This window comes from Gavialis gangeticus, unplaced genomic scaffold (assembly GCF_001723915.1).
Source record: "Gavialis gangeticus isolate Ggan-Ray unplaced genomic scaffold, GavGan_comp1, whole genome shotgun sequence".
Taxonomy (NCBI): Eukaryota; Metazoa; Chordata; order Crocodylia; family Gavialidae; genus Gavialis; species Gavialis gangeticus.
The window spans coordinates 66,020,296-66,032,526 of NW_017729029.1; positions in this window are offsets into that span (position 1 = coordinate 66,020,296).

The following is a 12,231-nucleotide window of genomic DNA, read 5'->3' on the forward strand; positions in this document are numbered from 1 at the left end:
CCCTTCTTGAATGTGGAGCCCAGAATTGGATGCAGTACTCCAGCTGTGGCCTCACCAAGGCCAAGTACAGTGGGAGGATGACATCCTGAGGTTTGCTTGAGAAGCATCTATGGATGCAAGCCAGAGTTTTGCTCACTTTACCAGCTGTGACATTGCATTGGTGGCTTATATTCATCTTGCGGTCAATCATGACCCCCAAGTCCCTTTCGGCCATGGTGCTAGCAAGCGTAGTACTGCCAAGCCTATAAGCGTGCTGCGGGTTTTTTCTCCAAGGTGGAGTACCTTGCATTTTTCAGCATTGAATGCCATCAGGCTTTCATTTGCCCATTTTCTGAGCCTATCGAGGTCAGCCTGGATCACCAGCCTATCTTCAGGTGGGGACGCTTTACCTCAAAGTTTGGTGTCATCAGCAAACTTGGCCAGTCCATTGCTGACACCAATGTTTAAATTGTTAATAAAAATGTTAAAGAATATAGGCCCAAAAATGGAGACTTGGGGGACCCCACTGGTCATGGCACACCACAATATCATCCAATATAACACAGTACATAATTTTCTCCAGGTAAAAAGAAGCTAGAAGTTTTACTAACATGCTAGTGTCAAGTGCAGTCATATTATTAACATCTAGAGTGTCATAATCTTTCATCAATTAAATTATTGGTTCAAATGTTTGGGTAGAGTACTAGATATAATTAAATGCAAACAATAATTACACCACAGGGGAAAAACCTGTTAAATTAGAGCTATGCTAAAATCTATTAAGTCTATGTTAAACTAGAGGTATGCTTAGAAACATAGCTCTATTATTTAAAGGAAAAAAATAATGTTGAAATGATATTTTTTTCTGTTGAAAAATGTAGCATTCTGGGTACTAAAATCATGTACTTAATTGCCATTGTCCATCATCATATTATGTATATCATCAATTTATATTCAGGCAGCTTGGCTCCTTAGCATAGATTATGGCTAACTGAATATCAGGAAAAAAGTTGAATAAGTGATTTATATAATGCTGTCATTATTTATCAAATAATTTATTTGACAAATAGTATTTGAACAGCTACAGAAATGGTTGAGCACCACGAAAAGTGTTTGTTGAATAAATTACACAATGAAAAGTGACAATAATCAACAAATAATATATTCATTAAATAATATTTGACCAGCTGTACTGTAGACATCATTTTCTTCCCTGAATCCTATAATAAATCACTTCCTAAAGATGTAGAATGCAACACAATGAAAACTCCAGCTGAAATTCAACTAAGATCAATGAATGATCATATGGTTTCTGAGCTATTGGTCCTCAAATGAAACCACCTGTGTTATGCTGAATGCTAAGAATTTCTAATGGAGAAAGAACATTTAATAAAGGCAAGGTCATAGTATCATGAAATAAATATACAGTTTTGAAATTCAGTGAGGCACTTTTAAAAATTTCATTCCAGTTATATAGGTATGCTGGCTTCCTGTAGTATTCCTCTTTTTAAATATGTGGAATGTTACTGAAATTGCTAATTCCTCCAAAATTGGACTGAACTTTTTAAACACACCCTGTTGCATGTGGGCAAAGTGCCTGTGTGTCAGCAAAATATTTTTCTAAATGGTTATGGCATAGAACAGCAACCCAAATCAAAATAAAAAGTAGAAAACAGAGTATATAACAAAAGTTAACAGGTTGTTGTGGTTGGGGATCAGATTCCATTGTGTCATTATTTTAGTTTCTTCCAAAAGCCCAAGACTGAAGTCCTTGCTTTGCCACATCCCAGGTAAATAATCACTGGGTTAAGTTTGCTTGTCTTTCTATGACCCAATGAATACTTGATTAATTCTGTAAAATAAAACAACTTCAACACAAGAGACTGGGTCACCTCATCATCCTGGCTATTCTGTCATCTGAGATTTTGGAAATCCAGATTCAGATCCCCTCCTGAAACAATTGGACACAGATTTTAAGCTATCATCCTCACGCATCTCATATGAGAACCTCAAATAGAGAGCTGTTCTGGGTTGGCGTTTTCATGTTGTGACTAGAAATACCATTCTGAAATCTTTGTAACAATTGAAACTAAAAACGGTATGATTTTTATTAGGAAAATGCTTTGTATAGATCTGGATTTCCTTTGTAGGACTTTAGAGTGCAAGTATTACTAAAGAGATCAGTGGTAAACCCAATGCATACAGGGATTGTAAAATCAACTGTCTGGAAGACTGTCATTTATTATAGGTACATATACCAAAGTATCATGATCACTGCTGACCTCAAGCTGTTTTTAGAATCTGAAGCAGAAAAGGGAGGGGAGGGAGTTCAGTCTGGGGTTTTCACAACACCTGCTGGAGGGCAGGGTGGGCGTATTGGAGCCCACCCGAAGGTACGGGCTCCCACCTCACCCTCTAGCACTGGCTAGGGAACCCCTTGAACAAGCTCCCTCTACTCCCTTTCCCCCATCCTATTCTAATACAGGGAGAGGCTAGGAGAGAGGAGGGGCCATTGTTAGTAGAAATTGGCTGCAGACTCACAGCCAGCACCTAGATTTCCCATCCCCTCCCCCAAATCAACGATGAACTTCTTTTTAGTCCAGGGGATTGCTCTAACTCAGAATGCTTCCTGCAAGGTGGGGAGATGAACTTCTGTCTAAGTCTGTATTTTTTGAATGTCTTTTATGGAAAACACCTAACTGTGGCTCATGCTGATATTTCATTACCTCTCCCCCTCCCCTCCAATCTTTGTCCCTAATCCCTTATTTCAACCCTTACCTGAAGTTCTACTCTGACAAGTGGTTAAGTAAAAATTGAACTTTGTCATGTCATGTTTATTACATCTCACTGAATGTCTATCAAAATCATTTGCCTTTTCTAAGTTAAAATTCTTTTTGCCCCAAAATGCCAGGCCTGCAAGCTCAATATGAGATACAAATTCTTGTTGTGTTCTTCTTTGGATCTTATACCATTGCCAGTAGTTAAGATTCCACACAAACAAGTTAATTATTGATAATTCTGAAGACCAATGGAAACTGAAGTTACAGTCTGACCAATAGAGTCTGACAAACGGAATTACTGAGGATAGATGAGGAAAAAAAAAATCCTCTTTGACTCTCAGATTCTAGATTTATCTTAAAGGGTTGATAAAACATGAAAATATTTGCAGTTATAGACTTAAAACATCTGATAATGATTCAGGCAGACAAAGTTCTTTGTGTAGATGTAATATATTTTGTTAGACCAGTAAAATAATTGGAAAAATTGTTCTTTGCAAGCTTTCAGGCACTTCTTGCATATACCAGTATTTAATACCATAATGCCATTTTTACAGAGCTGCTTTTTAGCATAAACTATTTTATTGCTTGAAAATTCCTGTAATAAAAATGTTGATATTATTGTACAGAATTACTTATTCTTAAGAATGGAAATGAGATAACAATTATGTAATTTATATAGTGTGATTTGCTTGCTTGCTAAATCTGAAACAGAAATCCTTCAAAACATGCTGATTCATTTAAACACATGATCTGTTAAGCCCATGGAAGCAAAGCTTAGGGGACCTTTTAATGTTTTTTTAATTTCCAGATCCCAGCTAAGGAGCATAACAGTTCCATATTCAAAACATTCTGATAAAGCTGTGACTTTGGACACCTTAAAATCTTTAATCTGATTGGTTGTGTTGAGGGTAGTAAAATCTTCAGTGTTACAAAATCCAAAGAAGCTCCTGTACTATCAGTTTGAGATTTAGCAGTATGGCAGGTGTTCATGTAATGATAATAAAATCAATGTAAGCATGTGTATTAGCCTAGATTAGTTGCTGGTGACAGCAGCATGTCTGGTGGTAGGAAATTCTGTCTGTATGTACATGGTAAACTTCCCATGCTGTCAAGCGTTTTGTGACACTCTGTGCAAGTTTCTGCCTACACCTGAACAACAGTAACAATTTGCAGTGGCTTTTTTGGCAAACTAATTGGCCTTGTCATTCAGCAGTGCTAATCACTTCACATAGCTTTACTGCTTCTGTTTGAAGAGGTAGCCTGTTTAGAACAGTGCTGCATGTTTGATGACAATGCTGGAGGGGATATTTAGACGTGACCTCTGTGATAAGTGTGAGAGAAAAGGGCAAATACAACATACCCATGCCTCTGGAAAGGGGTTTAACCCTTTGACACTTATTTTATAGTGACTATATCTGGGTGGTTCACCAGCTCAACTAGAAAATTAGATTCTTGGGATCTCTCTCCCTCTCCTATTTCCTCCTTATGTTAGAATGGGAAGTTAAAGCTTTGTGTTTTCCATAAACCTAATAGAATCAAAATTTTCTATCCAATATAAATTGATTCAAGTTATAGGCTACTTCCTTTACTTGACTACTCAAAGGATTATTTGGCTTTCACAGTATAAGTGCCTTTTCAGTGCCACTGAGCCACAGAACAAAGCCCATCCTTAAACCTTTAATCCTTGCTTCACCTACTGCTGAAGATCCCGTTGCAGGGCTTAGCACACCTCTGCTCTGACCATGAGTGAATTCAAATGTTATACTTAGTGTTCTCTAGGGTAGCCACTTACATACCATGAGAGATTTGAATTTACAGTAGCTGCAGACCATAAGTCAAGTTTCATACCTCATGCCTCTCCACCTTGCCCCTTCTTAAGATCTTCAAAGGCAAAGTAGGAGGTAGATTAGTTGCTTTACTGAAGACAAATCTTGAAAGAGAAAGCCACAGGCTGCTAAATGATCACTTGGAGTGCTGTTAGGGCATGAGGCTGTGTGAAAAGGTAAAAGGGATGGGACCAAACATAGTCTAGGTTGATGAATTAATATAGTAAGATTTCATCCTTAAGAGCTTCATGAAGGTTGCCTGTCGGGGATTAGAAAATAGTTTTGTCCTTGAAGCATAATTTAAGATTTGTTTTCTCCTCACTTTTCTTTGAAACTAGAAGATATTGGTCCTGACTGGAAATGAGATACTGAGTGAGGTGAATCAGTAGGCTGAGGTGGTACAGAGAATACACCTAGGTTTCTTGCTTTTGGTTTTGGTTTCTTGTTCCAGGTCATGCTGATTGCCAGTTTGGGGGTGAAGAATGGTTTTCTCCAGGTCATACTGATAAGGACTTTGGGGTTTTTCTTTTCCTTTCACTGCAGCCTAATAAAACTATCTGGGCACATCTTACCTAATCAGTTCCCACAAGTATCAGGCACTAGTGGTTTCCTAATATCTCCTGTTCCCTTTCCTAGTGCATATATTTAAAGTTTTTGACAATTGAAACATTTGGCTTAAGTGAAATCTTCTTATGGGGAACTGGGATGAAATGTAATGTCTTGTATTAAACGTAATGTCAGACTCAGTGCAGGCCAAGCTTTTGGCAAGCATGCCACAAATTAGCCTTGCACCCTCCCTGAGTGCCACTTAAATCCCCTTCTGCTCGATTTGCTGCTCTGCTCCCTGACCTATCTGTCCCCCCAGTCTGCCACATGCCATGCACAGTAGCTGCCTGTGCCACTTGTGATATACATGGCACAGGTTGCTGTGGCAGAATGCCATCTCTGTCTCTCCCCAAAAACTCTGCTATGTGACAGTTTGGTTAACATGGCCCCTGCAGAGGGCAGACATCCCATCTCTTTAGGTAACCCTGAGTTGTAACCTGAGTTGAATACATTCCTGAGGGAGGGGGGAAACCTGCTTTTTCTGCCTACATGACTGGCATCACATACCTGGGTGGAGGACTTGGGCTCCCTATTGTTCTAAGCAATGCCAACCTGACTGGGAGGGGGCTAGAGATGCTGCCAGTCTTCCCAGAAACCAGTGATGCATTTCAAATTGGTTGGCTGGCAGCCAACAGGTGCTGGCCTCCACTGTACCAGGTAAATGAGGTCATAAGATCTATATAAGTTAAGGACTGCCCAGGAGGAGGTACAGTAGCCATTATGAAAAAAAACCTCAGAGAAGCTGGACCCTCTGAAACTTGCTCTCTCTCTTGAAATTCATGATCAGTGAACTGCCTGCTTCCAGAGGGAATCTCCAGCTGCCTCTGGATGATACTCATAAGTAAGCTACCTGAGATTTAACTAGATGTATAGCTTGCAGTAACTTAGATGCATGATCAAAGGCTACCCAGCCACCCTGTTTGCTCTATGGGATTCCTCTGGCATTGCTCCACCCTGTACCCTATTCCAAACCTACTCCTTGTAACCAATCAAGTTCTCCTTTGTGCCTAGCATGGGAGACTTATTGGGAGTGGGTCTATATTATGCCTTGGGGTCCCCTTAGTTCAGCTGACTAAGGGAGACCACTATTTGTGCTTCAGGCTAAGGGAAGCACCCCAAGTTCGTGAAGTGGGTTGAGTACCCTCAAGGGTTACTAGGTTTGTGTTTCCCAGGGGGCACAGAATCAGGAACAGTCCAGACCCTGGGTGGTGGCGGCATTATCCCCAGGCTAGTGGGTGTGCTCCAGGAAGGAGGTTGGCCAGATGTAAGGTGCCCCCAGGGAGGCACTCAAAGCTTGGAAGGTGATTGGGCAAAGTGAGGTGGGTGGTTCAGCACAGGAGCACTCTGTAATGGCCCACCACAGTTGCTACCCCATGAATAGATGATCTAATGGTCCTTCCTGGCCTTATGAAGTCAGGAGGATCAGAGACTTTAGAGTTTTATGAGACGGTTTCAGCTCTGCACTGTGTTTGATGGGATAAGAAGAGCCTGTCAAAATCTGGATAAATTCTGGATATACCTCAGCCAAGTGGCCTTATTGTGACACTGTCCTCAGTGCAATTAATGCAATTTGTATTAATAACTTCAGTGGACTTAGGAGATGGTTAATTTATGGGAGATAAGTTTAAACTAAACTTCTGGATCTCTTGGGGTTTCACTGCCATAGATTTCATAGACATTAGGGCTGGAAGAGACCTCAGAAGATCTTTGAGTCCAGCCCCCTGCCCCAGAGGCAGAAAGTCAGCAGGGGTCATAGGATCCCGGCAAGTTAAACATCCACATTTCTCTTGAAGGTGTTCAAAGTAGGTACTTGAACCACCTCTGGCAGCAGTCTATTCCAAACCTTGGGAACTCGGACAGTGAAGAAGTTCTTCCTTATGTCCAGTCTAAACCAGTCATGGAGGAGTTTGTGGCACTCTGGTGAACAGATGTTCCCCCAGATCCTGGTGAGCACCCCTGGTAAACCTATAGGTGGCCACCAGATCACCCATAAGCCTGCATTTTTCCAGGTTGAAGAGTCCCATAGCTCTCAGCCTGTCATCATAAGGTCTGTTTTCCTGACCTCTGATCATGCATGTGGCTCTCCTCTAGACTTTCTTAAGCTTCTCCATGTTCTTTTTGAATTGTGGAGCCCAAAACTGGATGTAGTACTCCAGCTGCGGCCTCACTAAGGCCGAGTACAACGTGACAATGACATCCTGGGATTTGCCTGAGAAGCACCTATGGATGCAAGACAGTGTTTTGCTTGCTTTACTAGCAGCAGAATCACATTGAAGACTCATGTTCATCTTGTGATCAATCGTAACCCCCAAGTCCCTTTCTTCCATAGTGCTAGCCAGCGTAGCACTGCCGAGACTATAAGGATGCTGCAGGTTTTTCCTCCCAAGGTGGAGAACCTTGCATTTTTCAGTGTTAAACACCATCAGTTTCTCATCCACCCATTTCCTGAGCCTGTCAAGGTCAGCCTGGATTGTCCTCCTGTTCTCGGGTGTGGATGCTTTACCCCAAAGTTTGGTGTCATCAGTGAACTTGGCCAAACTGCTTCTGACACCAACGTCCACATCATTAATGAAGATGTTGAATAGTATAGACCCCAGAACAGAGCCTTGAGGGACCCCACTTGTTACAGCGCACCACGACAATTGACTTCTGTCCACCACCACCCTCTGGGTCTGACCATGGAGCCAATTCCCCAGCCAGCAGATCATGGTGAAGCCGAGGCCTCAGTTGTCCAGTTTTGTGAAGAGGTGATCATGGGATACCAGATCAAAGGCTTTTTTAAGGTCAAGATATATGATATCAATCTCTTCCCCCTTGTCCAGGTGATAAGTCACCTGGTCATAAAAGGAAATAAGATTGGTCAAGCAAGACCTACCCGCAACAAACCTGTGCTGGCTATCCCTCAGGATTTTGCCATTGGCCAGTTTGTTGAGAATGGTCTCTTTGATCATCTTTTCCAGGATCTACCCTGAAATAGAGATCAGGCTGATGGGCCTGTAGTTTGCCAGATCCACTTTCCTTCCTTCTTTGAAGATAGGCAGCACATTGGCCTTCTTCCAGTCTTCAGACACTTAACCAGAGCACCAGGAGTTCTCAAAGATCCATGCTAGGGGCTGAGCTCTGATGCTTTCAAGCTCTTTGAGTACCCTGGGGTGTAAGCTGTCTGGGCCGGCTGACTTGAAGGTATCCAGCCTCTCAATGTGTTCCTTCACAAGGTCAGCATTGATGGAGAGTAAGGAATCTTCCTCACCCAGGCCTTCCTGTCCCGTAATGGGCAGGGGTGTCACTTGGGACTGGTGAAAAACCGATGGAAAGTACCCATTTAGCAAGTTGCCTTTTTTCTGGGTGTCAGTTGTCAGTTGTCTCATCTGGTTTAGCAGGAGTCCAACGTTGCCCTTGTTTTTCCTCTGGCCTCCCACATATTTAAAAAGGACTTTTTATTATCTTTGATACTTGTAGCCAGTTGGAGTTCAGTCACAGCCTTGGCTTTCCTGGTTTGCTCTCTGCAGGTCTGAACCAGTGCAGAATATTCCTCCTTGGAGGTGGATCCCATCTTCCATCCTTTGTAGGCCTTTCTTTTTAGACAGAGGAGGTCCGCTAGTTCCCTGCAGAGCCAAAGGGGATGCTCTGCCCTTTTGCTGCCTTTCCTCCAAGATGGGATAGACTTTGCTTGTGCATCTAGGATCGCTCCCTTGAGGAGCAACCACTCTTCCTGAACTCCCCTCCCCTTGGGTCTTGGTCCCATAGGGCCTCGCTGACAGGCTTCCTGAGCTTGTCAAAGTCAGCTTTCCTGAAGTTGAGGACTTCTGTATTGTTGACTGACTAGCCAGCTTTATGGCGGATGGTTATGGTGATCAGCTCATGGTCACTGTCACCCAGCTTCCCTTCGATTGTTAGGTCACTGATAAGGTCGTCCCCCATTGCCAATAGCAGGTCGAGCAGCACTTTGTCTCTCATTGGTCTGTAGGCTTTTTGTATTAGATAGAGCTCATTCGTGCACATGAGAAAGCTTTACAACCATTCAGATTTGGCTGAGTGCTCTTCCCATGAGATATTTGGGTAGTTGAAGTCTCCCATGACAACCATGGACCAGGAGCATGCAGCCTTGGCTAATTCCCTGGCAAACCTCCTGGTCAAGATCTTGATCCTAGGTAGGAGGTCTGTAGTAGACTCCCACCATTGTGTCCTCTGTGCTGTGTTCCCCATGGATTTTAACCTAGAGGGTCTCCAGTCCACCCTGGGCACCAATGTCAACTTGCAGGGATGCATAGCTTTCCTTGACATAGACAGCTGCACCCCCATCCCTTTTGTCCACTTGATCTCTCCTATACAAGGTATAGCTGTCTATACCTGTGGCCCAGTCATGGGTGGAGTCCCACCAGGTCTCTCTTACCCACTATGACATCAAAATTATTTGTATTAAGCAGGAGGACAAGTTCCTCCTGTTTATTCCCCAAGCTCCTGGCATTTGTGTACAGGCAGGCAAGTATCCTTTTGGAGGCCCTTGCCTTGCCCACAGATCATTCCAGGGCTGGGGCCTTGGCCTGCTGGCTTTGCAAGGGTTGCTCAGTGGGCCAGCGGTGGCGGTAGTCTCCCCATCCCCCGTGAGCTTAATTTAAAGCCCGGAGGAGCAGGTCAGCCAGTCTGGCTGAGAAAAGCCTCCTCCCCAGTGGAGAGAGGTGGAGGCTGTCCCTTCCCAGCAGCTCACTGCCTCTCTCACCAAACAGCTGAAGCCTTCCTGATGACACCAGTGCTGCAATCTTTGGTTCACTACCTTGATCCTCCTCTCCCTTCTCAGCCCATAGCCAGAGACTGGGAGGATGGATGAAAACACCACCTGCACCCCCAACCCATTCAGCCTTGCTCCCAAATCCCTGTAGCACTTCATGACCTGGCTGGGATTGCTCTGAGGCATGTCATTCATCCCCCGTCATGGATAAGAAGCATAGGGTAGTGGTTAGTGGGTTGGAGGAGTTAAGGGATCTTCTCCACAATGTCTCAGATACAGACTTCCCAGGCTATGGGGTTGGGACGGCAGATTGGCCCCTCAGCCCCCCTCATTTGTGTTTTGTCTTGCGAAGATCACGGGTGGTAGCTACCATTGAGCCTGTGTTGCCTGTAGGAGGTTCATATCTGTTGCAAAGCTCCAGCAGGGTGGGGATATTGGTGCGGTGGGCCTTGGGGCCCTTGACCACCTTGGTCCAAACCCTGGGCTGGACAGCATGGGAGGTCCCTGAGTCCCTGCCTCCAGGGGGTGAAGGGCCTGGCAGTAGAAGTCTATCTCCTGCTCACCATTCCTGATGGCACACAGTCTCTGGTGTGGGGGCACAGCGGGCATGCACCCGCATATCTCGCGCTGCTCCTGGAGCCTAACTGCATTTTTTTTTTCTTTGCAGGGCCCTTTTAAATAATGCGCATGAACAGTGGGCCTGCTGCTGGCACCGTGCTACTCCCAGGCAAGGAGGGCCCTGCCCTGGATTCAGGGGACCCTGCCTCATGGGAGAGGGGTCGGTGAGTACCCCCTCCCCTCCCCTACTCCCTCCCTGGGGGTCTGGACCAAGTAGGGCCTGGGGTGGGGTGGGGTGGGGTGGGGTGAGACCCTCCTCAGCTCTGACTCAGCCACCTCCCCACAGCTGAGCTGAGCTAGTTCCCTCCCACAACAGGCCCCGCTTACCCCCGGCTATGCTGGGGGTCAGTGGGGGCACTCCGCAGCTGTTGGAGGTCACTACTGTCTTTTTTCTGACTTAAGAGAAAATGCATAATAACATACATTTAAACAGTACCATGAATGGTTTTAATACTAAGATAAAAGACCCCTTGACTCCTTCACAAGCAGTTGAAATGCAGAAAGTCACATACTCACATATTTAGAGGCAGTGCATACTGTCTGAAAGATGTCACTAGCAATATCTCTTATTTCTTGATTGAAGATGAAAAAAATATTCTAATGTTGATAGCAAGAAATTAATCTGTTTTCTGAAGTCATTTCAGCTGCTTCAGAAGCACAAAATCTGCCTACATTTTTACCTGTCCTCCCCAGTTAGTGACAATGTTGCATGAGGAAAGAGATGACAGAACAGCTGTCTGTAAGCTGAACCTGTTGCTGTATCTTAGCCATATTGCTTTATCAACAAATAAGTTTGGTACAACTGCAGTGTTGCTGGCTCCAGTCCAAGCAGTTTTTAGATTTCAGAATAATGACTATGGGATTCACTTGCCTGCAAAAACCACGAAAAATGACTGCAGACTTTTTAACTGTCACTGAACAGACCAGCCTTGACAAATACAACCATCACATGGCAAGCCTGTTGAGTATACTATCTCACTATGCCTTGCACTGCTTTGATAACACTGAGTGAAAACTCTGCATAAGACCTCTTATGAGGGAGAAGGAAAGATTGTTCAAAAGACAGTTACTGATCAGATACTTCTTGAAGCTGCAGGGTTAGTAAGTCTTGTTCAGTACAGTGGAGAGTAGGAATTTCAGAGGAAACTTTTTTAATGTTAGCTGCTTGATCAGAAGTTAATCTCTATATAGAAACTTAACCTCAGAAATTCCCGCTATCATGATGTGCTGCCAGAATTAGACTGGGAATGATATAAGTCTTCCTTTCAGTCGTTTACAGGTCAGCAGCAACACCACTGACATTAAATAAAACAGAGATAAATTCAAAATTGTACACAAGTAATTTAATGTGTTAATGAAACAAAAGCATCACATATAGGGCTACTGCTTTTTGTTGCGTTTTAGCTTTTATTAACTGATTTAAATCTTTATTAGTAAAAATCATAGTTATTGTCTGGCCTTGTAGAGATTTAAATGAATGTAGTACCCTGGGCATGGTAGCTAACTACATGGTATGTAGTGATGCAATTTAGAACAGGGGTAGGCAACCCCTGGCATGCATTCCAGAGCATGGCACATGAAGGCATTTTGTTTGACATGCACACCTCAGAGCTTCATGGGCTCTGTGGTGGGTGGCAGGGGCCTGCCTGGAGCCTGGGACAGCTATGGCAGGTAGCTGGTGTGCTGTAAGTGA